We start from the raw sequence: 9,017 nt of genomic DNA, 5'->3' as shown, positions 1-9,017 counted from the left end.
GTCTAGAGTGTGTGTCCGACTACAGTCAGTTTTCCCTTGCCTCTGTATCCTGAAATCCACGTGATCCCGTGTCCCCATCCTTGAACCTGGTTTGTTTCGCCACCCTGCTGAAGTCACTCGCCAAGCTACAAGGCTTGTAACAAAACTGTTTCCAGGCTAAGCTGTTTGCTTTTCAACTTTTCTTGAAGAAGACCTCACTCCAAACGCTGCCTGGCAACAGGCTCTTTTCCTTGCCCCCAACCTCCAGGAGAAGCCCTCCCTAGTTGGGCAGACAGGTTTGCTTTGCGGCTGCTGGACTATGAGGTGAGGAACGTTTTAAGAGATCGCTCTCCACTCTGCCCAGCTTCCATCTCTAAAGGGATAACTAGGGAAGCAGGAACATACCACGGAAAAGAACACAATGATAGTCAAAAGTGCCCTTCTTACAATTGTTTATGTAATGGGATAGCTTCTCAGAGGGACAGAATTAAGACTGCCACAGTTTATACATTCAAAGCTGTTAAGGTTTCAAAAGTTCACACTTCTGCGGGTAACACTGTGAAATCCTAGAGGGGTAAGAAACGGCTCAATCAACAGCAAAGCCTGACCAATAAAAACAAAGCCTGTTGCTTCAGTTTGCAACTTTAGGGTAATAGTTTTGTTCAGTTACTTAGAGAACAATTAATGCAGTGCCTGGAAGTCTCACTCCCTTGGCTGACCTTGGTAACCTGGAGTGAATATGTGCATTAAGTAGTTGTTTAAGATGTGGTCTTTCAGTACTAGCGGTTTAGAGGTAGACCTTTAAAAAGTCGCCATTCTAGCGCACCTCCACAAAGCTATGGCATGCATCACGATGTGCAGTTATCACCACACCCAAACCAAAATGATCAAGGCAACTCCCAGCTATGAGGAAAGCTGGTACCATTTGGGACATGCGATTTTTAAAAGGCATCTGAAGGCAGCCCTGTTCAGGGAAGTTTTTAGTGTTTGATGTTGTTTTGTGTTTTTACTATTTTTGTTGGGAGCCGCCCAGAGCGGCTGGGGCAACCCAGTCAGATGGGCAGCATATAAATAAATTATTATTATTATTATTAAAGTTTAGAGAAAAAGTGAGCAAGCTGTGAACACATGTTTGGAGTCCATGGCAGCAAGTATGAGCTGCCTTTGAGAGGCACATGGCACAGAGAGCTTCCTTAATTGAAAGGCAAACCACCTTCTGGAATGCATTTTGGAGGCAATATGTGCATGTCTCCTTCAACAATTGTGTCAGCCTAGGAACTGTGTAGCACAGCAATATATGCAAGACAGATCAGTGCTTTAATCCACAACTACCTCCACCTCTTCTACAAAATTCTGTTCCTGAGTTACAGTGGGATCCTCCCACTGCTATTAATCTCCTAGAAAACTCTGAAGAGGAGCAAATGGGGCAAGGAGGAAATGCCCCACAGGCATAGGAATAAGATATGAATTATTTGAGCTACCTTTGTTATTGTTCAGAATTACAAGTTGATATGAAATCCACAGGGAAACTTTTCTGTCTGGCCAGCCCAGGACTGTTTGAAAGGTATGTTAAAGGATCTTATCTACCAGAAATGGTCGCCCTTGTCCTCTGATGCTGGTTATGCATGTATGTTTGCTTATTTGGAGCATTTATTCCCCCCACCCCAGAAAAATCTGTGGATGCCCATGAAACAAGTCATGGCTTGCTTTATTGCCCATGGGATAATCTGTAGTTAATTCATGGTTTGTTAAACAAACTATTGCTTAGTGTTACGTGTAAACCAGACTACCAGGTGTGTATAAGTCTTGTATAAAATTACTTTTATATAAAGTCAATAACAGAAGTGAGAACAGAATGTATTATTTTTAATGATAATGCATTAAACAGAAATATTATTTAGAAGTGTTAAAAATGGGAAGAGAAGGAAAAGCATAGTTTTATCTTTTACATGCAGCTGCACATTCTTTTGCATTTGGACTGCACACTGTAACGGATTGACACAGTTTTGAAATATTTATTCCTACCTGGCTGGAAAAGAGTTAATCCACCTCCAGCCTGACTGACATAACATTCTGATGGGGGCGGGACTGTTCCCAGTTTAAAAGGAGAGAGGAGCGGTTTGGTCAGTTAGGTGGTTGGCAGTTGACAGTTGGGAGTTAGGGAGTTGGTAGAGAGTAGAGTGTTAAAGAGGGATGCAGGAGCTGTATGAAGAAAACTGTGTTAAATAAAAAAAGAAGATATGTGCTTTTAAGAACCAAAGAAACTCATGTTTATAAGTTAAATAATAAAGTTAAATGTGCTTAAACGTTCACTGACTCGGCAGTGTCTCGGTACCTTCAGAGGTGTGACAAAGAGGGGAGAACAAAGCTTTCCTGGGGAAGAGGAAACTGTTTGCTGTTTCTCCTGTCATACAAAGGGCTGGTTAGCGAAGCCGAAGGAGCCACATAGTTGCCTAAGGGAGAGGCACACTGTAGCAGTAGGGATCCCAGGGAGGGAGACCCCACTGGTGGCCATAGGTTTCGAATGCAGAGCCTGAGGTACTCTAGAGACAAGTCCAATTTGGACTCTGGAGGTTTTTTTCTCCTGTTTGTGGAGAAGCACAGGGAGAGCCTCTGAGGTTAAAGCAGTGAGGTGGGGGATCCATCACACACACACATGACCACAATTTAAAAGCCCCTTTAAAATCAGTTGGCATGAGCATATTTTACTCTGTTGTGGACTGTGATCGTTATATTAAGACAACCGGAGTACTCTTAGAATAATTTTACAATTACAAATTAAAGGATAGCTCCAACTTGATAGGGCCTTCTCGGTAGTGGCACCCACCCTGTGGAATGCCCTCCCACTAGAGGTCAAAGAGAACAACTACCAGACCTTTAGAAGGCATCTCAAGGCAGCCCTATTTAGGGAAGCTTTTAATGTTTGATGGATCTCTGTATTTTAATGTTTGATGGATTTCTGTATTTTAGAATTTCTGTTTTGTTGGAAGCCGCCCAGAGTGGCTGGGGGAACCCGGCCAGATGGGCGGGGTATAAATAATAATAAATTATTATTATTATTATTATTATTATTATTATTATTATTATATTCTTTTGTTAAGGATTTGGTTCAGTTTTATCCAATTTATTGAAGGGCATTTCCGATCCCAGTACTGCTGACAAAGAACTTCAGATAAGGCACTGAGCTTTAAACCTTCATTCCAACAGAACAGACGTCATCTTGCATCATGAAATAACCTCAGACTTTCACAGTAGCTGTAGCTATGAGTTGGAGTTGTCATTACAAATTCATTTGTGATTGCTACGCCAGCTAATTGCTACATAGAATTAATTTAGTCAAGCAATATAGATTGCGGTTATTCTCACATTTTTGAAATGTGTCACTCGGCTATTTAAATCTATTCACACGGTAATTTATAATTCTCTTTTCAAGTGTCACAGTTTCCTAGACTAATTTGCTTTTATTGGGGACAAATGGGAGGAATCATAGAACCAGTGTTCCTGTTGGAATAAAAAGGACATTAACATCAACTCTGACTTTGTGTGACAGCCAAAGAGTGCTAAGAAATATTTACTTAGAAGATTTCTACCTTATGGAAAAGCCAAGGCCTCACAGCAGAAACAAAAACTCTTTAACAGTGGCAGAGATTATGACTCAGTGGTTAGGTTTATCCACAAACGTGTGTTATTAATTCAACACTCATAAGAGCGATTGTCAGGCTTACTCAGAGGTGGTATGGCAGTGCAAAAGGAATTATCCTGCACCCTTGGGTTCTCACATTGTCATCCGAGAGAGATTTTCTCGGTGGTCTGGGGTCTCTTGCAGTCTGGCCCATCTGTGGATCTCGGTGAGCGCAGTATGAAATGTTTGCAATACATTTTTGAGGGTAAAATCTGCCATAATTTGGATGCCCTTTCGGGGTCAGGTCAGTCGAGTACCACTAAACCCAAATATCATGAAATGGGGCTTTAAAAGCAGCAAGATGTGAGCACATAGGGAAACTGCACATGTTGTCGTGCGAACGAAGATCACACCCCGGCTGCACAGTTCTTATTTTTCCATAGGGAAGTTCCTGACACACATTCAGCTACCAAGGCCCTTGTTCACAGTGCAGGCAGGATCCCGAGTGAATTCAGTCCATTTGTGCATACTGCCTCTGTTGTGCTTCCTCGTGGTAATTCTATAGTGCAGTGACTTCATCCAGTTTCTCTCCTTGTTCGTTTTATTATCTGAATTTCCCCCCTCGCACATGCTTCCCTCTCTTCCCCTCCCTCTCCCTTGAAAAGTAAGATGCTTGGAGTCTTGGAGTCTGAAGCTTTGTTGTGTAGTCACTGGCTATTGAGACACTACAGATAGCATCTTTTCAATATCACCAAGTGAGCGATCCTTGGATGCCGTGTTTTGTGAGCATCAAATGAGCCTTAATAAATCTAACTATTAATACGGGGGGGGGGGAGCCTACAGGAGTCCCCTGCAAACAGGGTCCAGCAGCTTAGCTGGGGATCACTATATGTGCCCAATTTTTTTCTGTATCTGAACAGCACAGTGAGTCTTTTTTCAGCCTGTTTCTCAGTTTCCACTGAGTCTATTTCACAGTGGCTTTTGGTTTTTTGGGATGGTTTTTTAAATTATTAATCTATTTCAATTAGACTGGCCAAATTTAGATAAAGCTCATTTTCTCAGTGGAACCCTGTGTGCACAAAAACCGGGATTAAGGATCACAAACCAACAGAGAATGGGAAAATCCTGGAGAGAGAGAGAGAGAGAGAGAGCAGCAAGCTGCAGTTGGAGGGAAGCCAAGATCTCAGATAAGAGATGCTTCATTGATTGAGTGAGTGCATTCATAATGATGGAGGGAGGGGGGGGAGCAGGGGAGCAGCGAGCTCTTGAGAAACAGTATTTTGAACAAGCTCTTAGTCTTGCTATCTAGTGGTGGATGTTACAGCAACCACAATGGAGAACAGATTTCACAATCCTGCCCAGTGTCTACACTAGTGATATACTGAATGCCACCGGGCCAAACGGAGAGGCTTTGTCAAGGCCTTCTTTTTTGGGCAGTCTGCGAGAACAAGCCTGGAAATGTTCTTCTCCCATAATAGGATGTTGCTGTTGGCAGCACAGCAAAAGTGACAAGGCAGGACTCAGAGTTGCTAATAAAGTGGGGAAAAGTTAAAAAGAAGTGACAAATCAGGATTGGATTGTGGCAGCTCTTAAGCAAACATGGGGTTTTTTTTAGGTACTGTTTTCACACATCCAGATCTCTAACCCATTTACTGATTATACACACACACACACACACACACACACACACACACACACACACACACACACATGTATGATGATAATGATAATAATAATGTCCAAGAATCGGAGGTTATGCTGGATACTTTTATTCCATTGTATGATTGCTTTTTTTGCTGCTTTAACCTGCATTTTTCTTCACAGTTTAATGATATTGTGCTGTTTTATTGTTGTAATTTTATTTTTACTGCTATAATTTGAATTTTTTTACTTTGGGTTGTAAGCTGCTTTGTTTTTTTGTTTTGTTTTTGTTTTAGCAATAGAGCGTGGTATAAAATCATTCAGTAAGGAATTTCATCCACCAGCTCCTATGGTAGTTTCTGCTTGCCATTTGCATTCTGTCTTGCTATGGAAGTCTACTCTTTTTCAAAATGTAAAAACAGATTTGCAGTACCTAATTTCATTTGACAGCTATTGGAAGATGTGCCAGTTTCTATTGGAGATGGCTAACTACTACTGATAGTGCTGACTTCTTTTTGCTTCTTTTAAGAACAAAGTCCATCCAAGTGTCTGAAACTTCCTCAGCCTCAGCTTTTGGGGTGGGAACTGTCCTGTGCTGGAGAAAACTTTTAAGCAGCTTTGAAGCATAACTTCTTACCATTTTCAGAAAGAACTTGCAACTTTTTAAGAATAACTTTCTCAATGTACTTTTAAATCCCCGTTGTTTACGATGTGTGTGGCTTTTGGCAATGCTGCTCACTAGTGCTTCCCCCCCTAAAAAAATGTATAGGGGTACCCTCGTTTTGACTCAAGAAAATCAGCATTTTATAATTCAAATCGAGGGGAAAAATACAATAAATGGACAAAAGTACAAAGATTCACAGAATTTTAGGGGTATCCCCCCCAGGGAAAAAAAACTGCTTGCTTACATACTTGTAAAGATCTGAGCAGAGTTGCTCTTTGTTCTCACTAGGCAGTTTCTAAAATAGGCATGTGCAACCAGTGCCAGAAAAAAGGAACAATTGCAACAATTATGTACTGTTTCAATTGATTGATTATTAAAACAATTGAAGCTACATTACTCTGTTCAGCGTCTTATTTTATTTATGAGTTTTTTAGACTTTTTAAAAGGCCAAGGAAAGCTTCTAGATGAATCATAACTGAGTATTTTTATCTATTTATTTTACACTGCAATCTAACATCCTTCTGCCAGGGCGATTTGTAGCTTTCCTAAGCAGAGAATCTCCTCTTATGCACACAATAGAACATATTACTTCCCACAGGCATCTGGTTGGCCACTGTGAGAACAGGATGCTGGATTAGATAGGCCATTGGCCTGATCCAGCAGGTTCCTCTTACATTCTTACTTTTGTCCTAGACTTCAAAGAATGTGATGTAGATCAGGCATCCCCAAACTTGGCCCTCCAGATGTTTTTGGGACTACAATTCCCATGATCCCTGACCACTGGTCCTGTTAGCTAGGGATGGTGGGAGTTGTAGTCCCAAAACATCTGGAGTGCCTGATGTAGATTAATCTGTTCTCTGCTCTCGGACTCAGTTCTGTACAGTAGAAAAATCGTCAGCACTAGCATGGTCTCCATACATTTCACTACATGAACTGCTATGACATGGGTGAAGAACCTGTAGGCTTCCAGATGTGATTGGACTCCATAGGCCCCAGCCAACACGGCCTGTGGTTAGGGATAATGGTAGGCTAGCAACATCTGGAGGGCCACAGCCCCCCCATTGCCATATACTGAAACTAAGACATTGAGTGTTACTCAAGTTACAGGGGAGCAACTCATTTTTTTAGTTGGGCCCTCACAGCTACTGTTTTAGAAGGGCACAGAAGGTATGATTTGGCCTACATTGACCTCCTCTGGATTTCTCCACTGTGTGTCTCTCTGCTGGACTGAGGAGAGCAGTCTGGTCTTCTACATCACTATCCCAGCCCACCTATGTGATGTCCCCTAGGCTGACCTTTAAAGCCCTAAATGGCCTCAGCCTAGTATACCTGAAGGAGCATCTCCACCCCCTTTGTTCAGCCTGGACCCTGAGATCCAGCTCCGAGGGCCTTTTGGCAGTTCCCTCACTGCAAGAAGTGAAGTTACAGGGAACCAGGCAGAGGGCCTTCTCGGTAGTGGCACCCGCCCTGTGGAACGCCCTCCCATCAGATGTAAAAAAAAATAAGCAACTATCTTACTTTTAAAAGACATTTGAAGGGCAGCCCTGTTTAGGGAAGTTTTTAATGTTTGATGTTTTGTCGTGTTTTTAATACAGTATTCTGTTGGGAGCTGCCCAGAGTGGCTGGGGAAACCCAGCCAGGTGGGTAGCATAAGAAGGAGAAGGAGAAGGAGAAGGTGGCTGCCTGTCCCTCTCTCCCCTATCCCACCCTATGTACTTGGTTTACTCAGCTGCTCCCTCTTGTCAGTCAGAGTGTCTTGATACTCACCTACACTTTGCAAGGATCCCAGCCGTCTTGCTTTGGGGTGATTGCCTCATGTGCTTCCAGACCATAATATAATGGTAAATACAAGACCCCGGACCAGCGAGCTCCCAAGCTGCAAAAGTCCCCAGTGAATGATTTCCCTTCCCTGCTGAATGTTGTGTAGAATAAGAGAAAGTATCACTTCTCTACTGGCAAGGAAGAGGAAGGCTTTAGGCCTGAGAAAGTTCCTCCTTGCAAGAGACTCACCGGGGGTAGGCATCTGCTTTAAATGAAGGCTGATTCACAAACTGCTTATGGCAACACAATATCCCGAATAGATAGGAAGTTCTTGTTTCCCCTCCTGATAACAGCAAGCTGAACCTAATTTCCCCAGAAAGAGAAATGCTAAGCTTGGATATCGGAGAGCCTGTGCACAACAAAATCCTCACCACTGCAGCTGAGATATGTGGAGCTCAATTATCGCAACTTCTGGATGGGATTTATAGAGGGGCAAAGGTGCATCTCTTACATGACATTGAGAGGTTGATAGACAGGTGGAGTTCTAGAACAAAGGAACAGAAGGCTTTCTGGCTACTGGAGAGACCTCAATCCTTCACTGCTAGGAAGGGCTTTCTGAGTATACAAGAGCACAGAGTGTGGGCACCTCAGGAACAGACCCAACTGCTGCACCCAGCTGAATGACTAGCCCCCGGGAAAAAACAAATACAGAAGAATTAGATATACATGATACACATGTAATGATGCATGCATTCACATGTGCAAAAATATGTGTATTTGAAAAAGACACATTTTTCAAATAAGTCTCATTTCTCAAATATTTTGAAATGGTGCTGTGGGTTAAACCACTGAGCCTAGGGCTTGCTGATCAGAAGGTCGGCGGTTCGAATCCCTGTGACGGGGTGAGCTCCTGTTGCTTGGTCCCAGCTCCTGCCAACCTAGCAGTTCGAAAGCACGTCAAAGTGCAAGTAGATAAATAGGTACTGCTACAGCGGGAAGGTAAACGGCGTGTCTGTGTGCTGCTCTGGTTTGCCAGAAGTGGCTTAGTCATGCTGGCCACATGACCTGGAAGGTGTACGGCTCCCTTGGCCAATAACGCGAGATGAGCGCTGCAACCCCAGAGTCGGTCACGACTGGACCTAATGTTCAGGGGTCCCTTTACCTTTACCTTTAATCTCTTAGTTGTTTATCCCTGAGGTGCAGGTGTAAGACTCTCTCTCTCTCTCTCTCTCTCTCTCTCTCTCTCTCACACACACACACACACACACATGATGTTTGTGCTGTATGGGGATAGTGCTTACATTTATCAAACAGAGAAATGGTGCAGGCAAAATATCCAGCTCCCCATTG

This window comes from Zootoca vivipara, chromosome 1 (assembly GCF_963506605.1).
Source record: "Zootoca vivipara chromosome 1, rZooViv1.1, whole genome shotgun sequence".
In the NCBI taxonomy this organism is placed as follows: domain Eukaryota; kingdom Metazoa; phylum Chordata; class Lepidosauria; order Squamata; family Lacertidae; genus Zootoca; species Zootoca vivipara.
The sequence above is the reverse complement of the archived record's forward strand: the minus strand, read 5'-3'. Positions refer to the sequence as shown.